The 12,592-nt window shown below is 38.7% G+C and overlaps 1 protein-coding gene across 2 annotated transcripts in view; it reads right to left on the reverse strand.

The window, feature by feature from the left end:
- LRAT (lecithin retinol acyltransferase) overlaps nucleotides 1-12,592 on the reverse strand; it is a 154,333-nt gene that overhangs the window by 20,039 nt on the left and 121,702 nt on the right. For both annotated transcript variants that reach the window (XM_043484021.1, XM_043484039.1), the window contains one exon: nucleotides 2,750-2,838. The gene's annotated coding sequence lies outside the window, so the exon portion shown is untranslated. The remainder of the gene's footprint in view (nucleotides 1-2,749; nucleotides 2,839-12,592) is intronic.

Genomic DNA, 12,592 nt, shown 5'->3' on the forward strand with positions numbered 1-12,592 from the left:
GGAAATCAGGCTTATCAGGATAAATCATTAAAATTCTTAGTCACATTTTTATTATGTCAAATTGCTTCAAAATTATTACCAAACTATTTACTCTGAAGCAGAAAATTCTTAAAGGGAAGCTAAAAGTGGTTAATTCCCTGACTAAAATGCAAAAGTAGTTTTATGGCCAACTTTGAACTTAATTTGAGTTCAAAGTATTAGGTCACTATTAACTTTCAAACTCTTTCCTACTGAAAAGGACAAAATATTCAAATTTTTATATTTTTTCAAAATCAGTGTGAGGATGCCACAAATATGTTAAAATTATTTAAGAGATTGATAGACTGCTTGTTTGGATCTGAACTTAATCTGTATGTTTATGCATGAATATTACTTCGAAAGGATAATAAGATGTATAAACAACATTTTAAAGGAAGAGGAAGAAAATCTTTAAACAAATGACAAGATTAACAGAGCTTGGATTTGGGTATCCAAGAGGGATACTCTAAAAGTTAATATATTATTAAACAAATCACAGCTTATTAAAGTTTTAAAGTATATGCTTTAAAGAATTAAAGAACACCTTTATCAAATGCCTAGAGGATATATCTATCAACCTTCTTGTCTGTCTTATATATTAAATTGTTATTGTTTACAGTTCTGTGTTAAAAATCACTTACTGTCTTCTACCTTCCAGTGGTCAAATTATTAATACTGGTATTCAATCCACCAAGCTGGTGTTTATTTATAATGCATATTTTCTATATCCTTTTACTTTGGATTCAAGTTTGCATTTGTACTAAGAAACAGTAAGTTTCTCAGTGCCGAAGCTCTTTTATCCATCTGCTAATGACTTGAAATCAGGAACACCTTTTATCTGCAAGTTTAATACCATTTGTCCAAGCACTTTGCCCTGTTGAGCAAAACAAATGGAAAAGTTCTAAATGTTTAGAGGACTCTATTATAGTTACTAGTTTTCATGTAACACAGCTTTAAAAAGTTACTTCTATTTAAATAATTTGGATAAATAAGATTTTATTTGATATACTGACAATTAAGAAATTTCAGAAATGCATACTAAGGGTACACAGTTACAAATAAAATATATTACTTGATAGATGCATTCTAGACGAAGCACAAATAAAAAAGTTTTATGTGAGTAAAGGAGATACTGAATCAGAAAAACTTAATGCTTATGTGGGAATGTACTAGTTACAAGAACACAATAGAGAAGAAAAAATGTAAGAGGAAAATAAGCATCACATACAGAGCATAATGCACAGGTAAACATATAAGTAAACTGAACATATAAATGAACTGAAATATCTTCTTTCTGCTAGTGATTCTCCATATGAGTAGAAGTTTTTTTTAATTTCATCAATGATAACTGCAAGTTATCAGCTCAGAAAAAAATCATAGCTGAAGATGTGAGCTATTTTTATCACCTTTACAATTTTACCTTTTATCTGATGACTACAGCTTAGCATGATTTCTTGAACTTCAGGGGGTTCAAATGATTGATTAAAAGACAGCAGAACTACAGAGAAAGATCATTTATGTACTTCTGGCCTTTTAAATTTTGGACAGAATAAAATTATTTCTATGATTTCTTCTTTTTTTTTTTTTTAACAGCTGAAGCAGACCGAACTTTTATTAAACAGACAGTGGATAATATATTCCTGAGATGTGGGAGCAGGCTGACCTTGGAGAGGCTCTTACATATTTTAATTTGAGATACTGATTAAGTATGTGATGTAAAAGGAAATATGAAAGATATAGAGGAGAATAAAGATCATTCAATTTAAAAAATTCCATCTCAGGCAAGTTCTGTTGAAAACATGTTTTCCTATATTTAATGCCTCAGAATCATTTTAGGAGCTATTTGCAAAGTAGGTTCCTGAGCCCTACACTAAGAGCTTCCAAGTGAGTAGGTCTGTGGTGGAGCCAGGAATCTTTATTCTAACAAGCATCCCAGGTGATTCTGAGGCAGGGAGTTCTCAAACCTTGGAGATCACTGACACTTGTTCTTGCTTACAATTCTGCTAAACCTTGAGTCAGCACCAAAAGGTAATGAGGCCAGGTGAGGTTAACAGTGGCGTCCAAATGGTGAGGCACGGCCCCCGACACACACACACACACACACACACACACACACACATACACACACGCACGCGCACGTGAGGACCTAAAGGTACTCCCACTAAAAGCAGACTGTAATACATATTTATTAGAAATTACATAGTTACCACCAGTTGTCAATAATAAGTAAGACCTTCTATTTGAAGTAAAAGTTTCAAAATAAGAGGCAAAATTTAGAGCTGAGTTAAAGCTACTTCACTTTAGTTCCTTTCTGGGATGACCCAGGCATGTTTCAACCCACAGGCTCTGGACCTGACAATAAGATAATAACTTTCTTTACCTCAAATAATGGCTCTTAGCTATAGAATACTAAACACTCTTCAGTTTCAAGATTAAGTCATATTTGAATTATTATCTTAAACATTGTTTAAGTTTTCTCTTTTGTTATATGGTCTTCAAATCCTCTAAAACAATACTCACTAAAATGAAGACAATTATGCTTCCTCAAGCATAATTCTTCTTCCTCAAGAAGTTATCAAAAAGACTTCACTTCTGTTTTATTCCTCATTCCAAACTAAGAGCTCTGTAGTATTAGTGTATATGTTTTATAGAGGCCTACTGATACAGACTGCTGTCAGCAACACATGGGAAAAGATGGAAAAGAGAAAGCATTCGCTGCTCAGATACTCACCTGTGGGCCACTTCTTAGTAAGGCAGTGCCCCCACCACCAACGGAATTTTTCAAACAAATTTAACGCATACGTTCCTGGCAATTAGTATCTACAGAATTAAAAACAGAAAAGATCAATTATAACAAGTTTTACCAAATATAAGAACTGCTGAAGGAAGTATCCACCTCCTAAAGAAACCCTACAAGTCAGTCCTTGGATAGCCGTGAAAAATTAAAGTTGGAGATTTAAATGTAAGTATGAATGTAAACATTTTATTCAGAATGCAGTGAGTGAAATACTGAAGTTATTCACCCAGAATATTTTCACTCAGAAAAGAAAAGCATGAGATAAATGAGAAAGGCATTTTTCTTTTAATTTGTACCTAATTAAAAACTTCTAGAACAGTTGTAAAAATATGAATTCCCTATATTTGTCACCCAGATTTTCTAAATCTTGTTTTATCCTTTCTTTTTCTTTCTCTTTGTATATATATATATATACACACACACACACACACTTAAACAAATATGTACTTTTTTTTCTAAATTGTTTGAGAATAAGTTGTAGGTATGATGCCCCTTGACCTCTAAATTCTTCAGTGTATTTCCTAAAAGTAAAGACATTCTCTTATTTATCAGTATAATTATCAAAATCAGAAAATTAACATTTCTATAATTATCTAAACTATAAATTTATTCAGAATTTTCCATTGCTGCAGCACAGCCTGTTACAGTGAAATAAGTTTCCAGATCACACAGTGCGGCTGGCCCTTATGTGTGGTTGTCTCCTTCAGTCTAGAACAATTCCTCAGTCTCTCTCCTGCTCGACACTGACATTTTTAAAGAATGCATGCCTGCTATGTCCATCAGTTTGTGTTTGATGTTTCCTCATGATTAGGTTCAGGTTCTGCATTTAGGGGCAGGAATGCACAAGAGCGATACTGTTTTCCTTCTCATATAAGAGGGCATGAGATGTTGATCTGTCCCATTACCAGCAAGAATGAGAAAAGCAGTGCTTGACATCTGGGATCTGAGGATGCTACCAGCTAGGCCTTGGTGTTGCTAGGAGATAACCGGTACTCACAACCTGGCTGAGGTGTTTTATTGCACATAAACTATTTTCCAGAATGTCAGTATTAGTCAAGGCTACTCTAAGACCTTGTGGCAAGAACCTGTCATGCCTGGACAGAGACAAAACAATGAATACTGTCATCATTATACAGGTGGTCAAACATCCCTCCATCCTAGCTGACATGTGCACCTGTGATTTCTTTATCAACTACAGCTCTAGTTTTAGTTTAGTCTTCCTTCCCTTTATATAAGATTTAATAAGACACCCAAGACAGAATTACCCCTGCTTCCTGACAGATTCCAATCCCCAGTGCCAAAGAATTGATGCTTTTGAACTGTGGTTCTGGAGAAGACTCTTGAGAGTTCCTTGGACTGCAAGGAGGTCAAACCAGTCCATCCTAAAGGAAATTGACCCTGAATATTCACTGGAAGGACTGACGCTGAAGCTGAAGCTCCAATACTTTGGCCACCTGATGCGAAGAGCCAAATCATTGGAAAAGACCCTGATGCTGGGAAAGACTGAGGGCAGGAGGAGAAAGGGATGGCAGAGGATGAGATGGTTGGATGCCATCACCAACTTAATGGACATGAGTTTGAGGAAACTTTGGGAGATAGCAAAGGACAGGGAAGCCTTGTGCACAAAGAATAGGACATGACTTAGCAACTGAACAAGCCATTTCCTAACCCTTCTCCCAGATGACCTAACATACCCAAATTCTGAGTCCTTACTCACACCCTTTCATTGAGAGGCCCCAGGGTGTCCCATGGTGTGCATTTGCCCTCACTGCTTGTTCAGTTACAGGTGTGTTCCGGTAGTGTTAGGCTGCAAGGCACTGACACTATTGATGACAACTTTGATCAAATGGTTAAGGTATGTTTGCCTCGTTTATCCATTGTAAGTTACTGTTTTCCTTTTGTAACTAACATGTATCTTATAGGGTGATACTTTGCGACTATATATATATATACCCTGGTAATATCCAACTTTCTTTCATAGTTTTAGCATCCACTGATGATTCTTGCCTGAGTCAATTATTACTAAGGTGATTGCCTGTGATATTGTGATTTATAATGTTATCAAACTCAGGTTTGACTGCTTGCTGCTCAAAAGCCAATACTCAAGAGAGGAGTGTTGATTGGGAAGGAAAAGTTGCTTTATTCAGGAGGCTGGCAAATTGGGGAGAAGACTGACTCTTGTCCAAACATGAACTCCACAGATGTTGCTTCATGTGAAACTTTTTAAAGGGAGAATCATTTGGGGAAGGGGTCAGAGTTGTTGTCCTACTGTGGGCAAACTTTCTTCTGATTGGTTGGTGGTGAGGTAATATGGCAGTACTCCAGGAATCTTGCGCTCAGCCTGAAGTTACTGTCCTCCATGTGGGAGGGGGCCTTAGTTTCTGCTGAACAATTCAAAGAAACTTTTACATATATTCTCTGAGGAAGAACCAGGATCCTACCCCAAGGCTGCACTATTGTTTCCTGATTGTTCCTTTCTTGTGTCTGCATCCTCTCCCTTACTTGATAAGCAGCTGTTTGAATCTGCCCTTTGGAACTCAGGGAAGGTCAAAGAGGTTGAATGAAGCCTATTTTGTGCAAGCAAGAAACAGGAGACAAGGAAAGGATTTATAACTGGGAGATTGCACAGGATCCTGCTCTGTTTCAATAATAAGAAATATATATTTGGTCTTCCTCTCTGTTTCAGGCACAAAGCTTCTAAAACACTTGGAATACCTTAAGTGCTGAGAGGGAGAAAGTTGTCTTTTGGTTTGTCAATAAGGTGACTTTTAGAAGAATCTGCGGGTCAATGCAGGTCAAATGTAAGAGACATGGGTTCAATCCCTGGGTGGGGAAGATCCCCTGGAAAAGCAAGTGGCAACCCATTCTAGTATTCTTGCCTGGAGAATTCCACAGACAGGATTCTCGTGGGCTACAGTCCATGGGTCGCAGACAGTTGGACATGACTAAGTATATACACTCCACTCCAGTTCAGATCGCCCAAGAATGGGAGCTGGTCACGAGAGGAAACAGACACTGGGGATGAGTGGGTTAAAACTTTCAGTCCTGTGCCCCTGACCTCTGGGGATTGGAGGCAGGTTTGTTGGACATGCGATCAACTGCCAAGTGGCCAATGATTTAACCAGTCATGTCTACATAATGAAGGCTCCTTAAAAACTCGTAAGGACAGGGCTCTGGAGAGTGTCCAGGTTGGTGAACACGTGGAGATGTGGGGTGAATGGGCACCTGGAGAGGGAGGGAAGCTTTGTGCCCCTTCCCCTATGCATTTCTCCCATCTGGCTGTTCCCAAGCTATGTTCTTCTGTAATAAATCAGTAATCTAGTGAGTAAATGGGTTTCCTGAATTCTGTGAACTACTCTAACAAATTATTTGAACCCAATGTGGGGGGAAGGGGGCGTGTCATGGGAAACTCTGATTTATAGCCAGTTGGTCAGAAGCACAGGCGGCAGCCTAGAATTGTGACTGGCATCTGAAAGGGTTGGAGGGAGTCTTGTAGGACTGAACCCTTAAGCTGGAGTCTGATGCTATCTTATTGTCAGGGAGGATAATAGCAGAACTGAGTCAAATTGTAGGATACTCAATTGTCTAGAGAATTGGTGGTGGTGTGGGAACACCCTCCCAAGCTGAAATTCGGTCCAGGAACACAAAATAATGCCAAATGGTAATATTTCTACTTTCATCATTCTTTCTACATCAAGGAGATTTCTATCATAAGGAAAAGCTTTCCATTCTCTCCTATATATTCATATTATTCCAGACTTTATTGCATTTTTATTTTATTCAATGGATTATGATCCATAAATATTTAGTTTATTTTGATGGTCAAATTATTCCAAGTTTGTCTTGTGTGAGCTCCTTCAGACTGGCCCAGGCCTTCTTTTGCTTTATCTCCACCATTCTTTGAGCATTTCTCTACTTCCTGCCACCAAAGATGTTCCAAGCTCATCTTTTTTTTCTCCACTCCAATCCTACAAACACCATTTCTCACAACCTTTGTTCTAGTGTAGAATAACATTCAGAAATAAAAATCTGGACACTTGGTGTGTTCACCACTACTGGATTGTCACTGATTCCATACCCTCTCAGCTCAGAGGAAAAGGAAGCAATTGTATATATACATGCATAGAAATGCAAAAAGGCAAAATGGTTGTCTGAGGAGGCCTTACAAATAGCTGAGAAAAGAAAAGAAGTGAAAGGTAAAGGAGAAGAGGAAAGATATACCCATCTGAATGCAGAGGTAAGGAGAGCTTAGAAAGAACAGCAAGAAGAGATAAGAAAGCCTTCCTCAGTGATCAGTGCAAAGAAATAGAGGAAAACAATAGACTGGTAAAGACTAGAGACCTCTTTGAGAAAATTAGAGATACCAAGGGAACGTTGGGCTTCCCTGGTGGCTAAGACAGTAAAGCGTCTGCATGCAATGCAGAAGACCTGGGTTCAATCCCTGGGTTGAGACGATCCCCTGGAGAAGGAAATGGCAACTTACTCCAGCACTCTTGCCTGAAAAATTCCATGGATGGAGTAGCATGGAAGGCTACAGTTCATGGGATCGCGAAGAGTTGAACACAACTGAGCAACATCACAAGGGAACATTTCAGGTAAAGATGGGCTCAATGAAAGACAGAAACGGTAGGGACCTAACAGAAGCAGAAATATTAAGAAGAGGTGGCAAGAATACACAGAGAACTGTACAAAAAAGACCCTCATGACCCAGATAATCACGATGCTGTGATCACTCACCTAGAGCCAGCCATCTTGAAGTTCGAAGTCAAGTGGGCCTTAGGAAGCATCACTATGAACAAAGCTAGTGGAGATGATGGAATTCCAGCTGATACATTCCAAATCCTAAAATATGATGCTGAGAAAGTGCTGCACTCAATATGCCGGCAAATTTGGAAAACTCAGCAGTGGCCACAGGACTGGAAAAAGTCAGTTTTCATCCCAATCCCAAAGAAAGGCAATGCCAAAGAATGCTCAAACTACCGCACAATTGCACTCATCTCACACACTAGCAAAGTAATGCTCAAAATTCTCCAAGCCAGGCTTCAACAGTCCGTGAACCATGAACCTCCAGATGTTCAAGTTGGATTTAGAAAAGGCAGAGGAACCAGAGATCAAATTGCCAGCATCCACTGGATCACAGAAAAAGCAAGAGAATTCCAGAAAAAAATCTACTTCTGCTTTATTGACTATGCTAAAGCCTTTGACTGTGTGAATCACAGCAAACTGTGGAAAATACTTAAAGAGACAGAAATACAAGGCCACCCTACCTGCCTCCTATGAAACCTATATGCAGGCCAAGAAGCAGCAGTTAAAACTGGACAGAGAACAATGGACTGGTTCCAAATTGGGAAAGGAGTACATGAAAGCTGTGTATTGTCACCTTGCTTATTTAACTTATATGCAGAGTACATCATGAGGAACGCTGGGCTGGATGAAGCACAAGCCAGAATCAGGATTGCCAGGAGAAATATCAATAACCTCAGATATGCAGATGACACCACCTTTATGGCAGAAAGCAAAGAGCAACTAAAGAGCCTCTTGATGAAAATGAAAGAGGAGAGTGGAAAAAGCTGGCTTAAAATGCAACATTTGAAAAAGTAAGATCATGGCATCTGGTCCCATGGCAAATAGATGGGGAAACAACGGGAACAGTGACAGACTTTATTTTCTTGGGCTTCAAAGAAAATGGTGACTGCAGCCATGAAATTAAAATACGCTTGCTCCTTGAAAGAAAAGCTATGCCAAACAGCGAGGGTATTAAAAAGCAGGGACACTACTTTGGCAACAAAGGTCCATCTAGTCAAAGCTACCGTTTTTCCAGTGGTCACATGCACATGTGAAAGGTGGACCATAAAGGAAGCTGAGTGCTGAAGAATTGATGCTTTTGAACTGTGATGCTGGAGAAGACTCTTGAGAATCCCTTGGACTGCAAAGAGATCAAATCAGTCAATCCTAAAGAAAATCAGTCCTGAATATTCATTGGAAGGACTGATGCTGAAGCTGAAGCTCCAATACTTTGGCCACCTCTTGCAAAGAACTGAGTCCTTAGAAAAGACCTGATGCTGGGAAAGATTGAAGACAGGAGGAGAAGGGGGCGACAGAGAATGAGATGCTTGGATGGCATCACCGACTCAATGGACATGAATTTGAATAAACTCTGGGAGCTGGTGAAGGACAGGGAAGCCTGGCGTGCTGCAGTCCATGGGATTGCAAAGAGTCATTCACAACTGAGTGACTGAACAACAAATACACGCATACACATATACCCACACACACATACACACACACATATACCTAAATACACACACAGATATTGTACTCTATGTCTATTTCCTTTCCCTTTATATTTTCAAAGTCATGAGTTTATCCTGATACTTCCAATCTAACCACAAAAGGGTCTTTCTGGAGTTGGCCTGCATTTTAAGTACACTCACCCATCATGAATAGGCAGTACACAGCATGCCTTCAACAATGGCAGCTGTAATCAAGGGGAGCATTTACAGGATACTGATGCTATGGTCCTTGTGGGCATGCATGGCCAGTGCTGCGTGTTAGCAATCCCTCTGCCTGAGCCCTGTTTAGAGGACAGTGAGCGCTTCTTCTAGTCACCACTCTACAGCAACCGGTCAGATTTCCCAAGCATCAGTAATGGTAATGGTGGCCTTCATATCAGCAATGTGCTTCTGTCAATCCTAAATTGATCCCCTTACCCCTCTCCCCACACACACTGTTTAACTGACAGTTCATTTGAAAAAGGTTTAGCCCATGGTAAAGCTTGCATTTTAACATATACAAACTTCCTTCCAGTTTCTTTGCTATGGTTTCAGCACTAGCATAGCAAACTGTTATCAGTCTTAGAATTCAAAACTGTTTGTCAGGACACAAAGTTGGTGGTAGAAAAAAAAAGTCCACATATGTAGCATATATCAGGTGACCATGAGGTTGGTATCAAGATGAATCTTTTTTCCTCTGAAATTTTTTGTCCTTCAAACATTTGATCATGGACTAAACCAGGTACCATGAAGTATATGCTGAAGTCAGAATATCCTTTTTTTTTTTTTTTTGGCCTTGAGGCCTATGGGATCTTAGTTCCTCAATCAATCAGGGATCAAACCTGTGCCCCCTGCATTGGAATCATGAAGTCTTAACCGTTGGACCACCAGGGAAGTCCCATAAGTCAGAATATCTTAGTAGGCAGTCCACAAGTGTTCCAGGAAAGACTTACTAGTGACCTCCAGACAAAGTTATATTGTATCTTCTGTGCAGTGTTCCCTGCACTCAGAGCATGAGGGGAACATATACGTGCACACGCGTATCATATTAACAGTGTGGACTAATGGCCTGTTTCTATATGTGTATATTTATATTTATTGTACATCATGGAGATACTTCAGATACAATCAACACTGTCCAGGGCAGTGTGAGACGGTATATCGTGACCAAGATGTGGATCTGTGAAAGGAGTGGCGGCAAAAAAAGAGGAAATTCAATGGAAAAGAAAAGGTAGCTGACATCCTTGCATGTAGTAGAGATATCCTGTCATTTAGTAACAAAATATTTTCCTTTACTTATGATATTTTAAACATTGTTTGATTAATTTCTTGAATAATAACATGAAAACAAATGAATATAATTGAAGCTATGCAAGGATGCATAGTAAAATAAAATTATTATGGAAGTAGAACAAATATGCTTATGGAATGCACAGGCATCAATATAAGAATTTATACATTCAAAATTTGTTCTGGGATTAAGACTCATAGAAGCCAGCTTCATCATCAATGGCTTGAAAATAACTTTTTCCATTTTGCTTTGATGCCTACATGCAGGATACTTTGTGTTAATCACAAGACTGGTGTCAGGAGACTTTTTTCTCTCTTAAACTTTTTACCTTCGAGGAGCTGAAACAACTTGACTTTGATTTTCTTTTCCGCTGTGCAACTTCAGCGACCAAATTTCATTAGAATTAAATGCATTTACTATTACTCAAATTAATGAATAAAAGGAATGTTTAAGAGCAATTTCTAAATGTTATTTTAAGCAAAAATTAATTTTAAGTAAGAGAACCTGCCCTAGGTTACTATTTCCTTTGTAAGTTGATGACTGTTAGTATATATCTGACTCATTTTTTCTCTATGTACATATAACCAGGTGGAATGTGGCCTTAATGAGAAGACTGTAAATTATATGAGAACTGTTATTAATCATGCTTCTATAATTACTGAAATTATATTCACAGAAAAAGTCTGCTAGTGAACTTCAGGTGATAAAGAATTCTCCCCAGACTTTTCTCATTCATTTCTTTATTTACTGGACAAATACTTCTAAGCAGGATGTATACTAGTCTTCCCTAACAACCCAGGGCAGTGTGTGACAAGAGAATAATACAAGATCTTTTAGGAGCTCAAAGAAGGATGAAATGCTGGCCAAGATTGGTTCTCATTACGTAAAGTTGAATCAATTTAAGCACAGCAGTGCTAGATCAGGGCACTAGCCCCAGAGCCACATGTACTACCCATCTCATACTTTAGAAACATCGATGTCCAACTAATACAGGGGAGGGACACCTCGTTGCAGAGAGGGAAATTGTGAATAAGATCAACAATTTATCTATAAAAACAGATAACCAAATTTCAGATAACTAATAATCAAGATACTAAATATTTAAAAACTATAAAAATATTTTACCAGAGACTTAAAAAACATAAGTTTCAGTATCTTGTTCAAACTAGTATCAAACTAAGGTCATGATACCCACACTAATAAATTTTGGATCACTTTAAACATGTCAGTACTGGATCAAGGCAAAGCCTCAAACCCACATGTACCACACATCCCATTATCTCAGAAATATCAGTGTCCAGCTCTGCAAAAAGAAGTGCTGCAGAGGAGAGTCTGTCACCGGGCTGCGGAGAGGAAGACATGAGGGCAGTTTTCTGGTAAGGTGAGGTAAGGGGTGGAGTGCAGAATGGGGAGCTAGACTGCCTGGGTTTGAATCATGGCTCAATAACTGTGACCTCCAGTGCATTATTTATCACTGTATGATGTACTTCCCACCTAGTATCGTAAGAAACTCATGAGGCAGAATAACTGAATTTAAAAGTGCTGAAAAAGTCCTGAGTAGATCAGATAGCCTTTCACTTAATAACACCCGTTGAATGAATTGATACAGTTCAATATGTGTTTAAACTGTGACCTTCTCTCTGGAATAACGAATGCTGTATCAAGTAGTTAACATCTTCCATTTGTTGGGTGTTTTAGTTCTGCAAAAGAGCTCAAAGGTATTTAATATGTATCCTGAGGTTGAATCAGGACCCTGTCCCAAGGCTGCACTATTGTTTTTAGATTGATCCTCCCTTGTCTCTGTATCACCTCCCTTCCTTGATTAGCAGCTGTTTGAACCTGCTCTTTGGAATTCCGGGAAGGTCATGGAGGCTAGAGTCTATTCCCTACAAATAAGAAAAAGGAGACACAGAAAGTCTTCCGTGCCCAGGAGCTCCACAGGGTCCTGCTGGTTTCAACACTATATAGATTACTAAATTCAGTTTGCATTTCCACAACTGGAGAGTGATGTGGGCAACTGGTAGAAAAAATAGAAGAGAACAATAGAGTAATGAAAGATTTACAGAATAGATTTTATAGAAAGCTAAGGAAATTCATGTTATTTAGCTATGAGAAAATAATGTAATGAGTTAGTGTCACTTAACAGGGATTACCTGCTGATCAGTTCCACAGAAATAAGGGTATAGGTGATTTGCTGTAAAGTGTATCCAGAAT

This window comes from Cervus canadensis, chromosome 1 (assembly GCF_019320065.1).
Source record: "Cervus canadensis isolate Bull #8, Minnesota chromosome 1, ASM1932006v1, whole genome shotgun sequence".
Classification (NCBI taxonomy): Eukaryota; Metazoa; Chordata; class Mammalia; order Artiodactyla; family Cervidae; genus Cervus; species Cervus canadensis.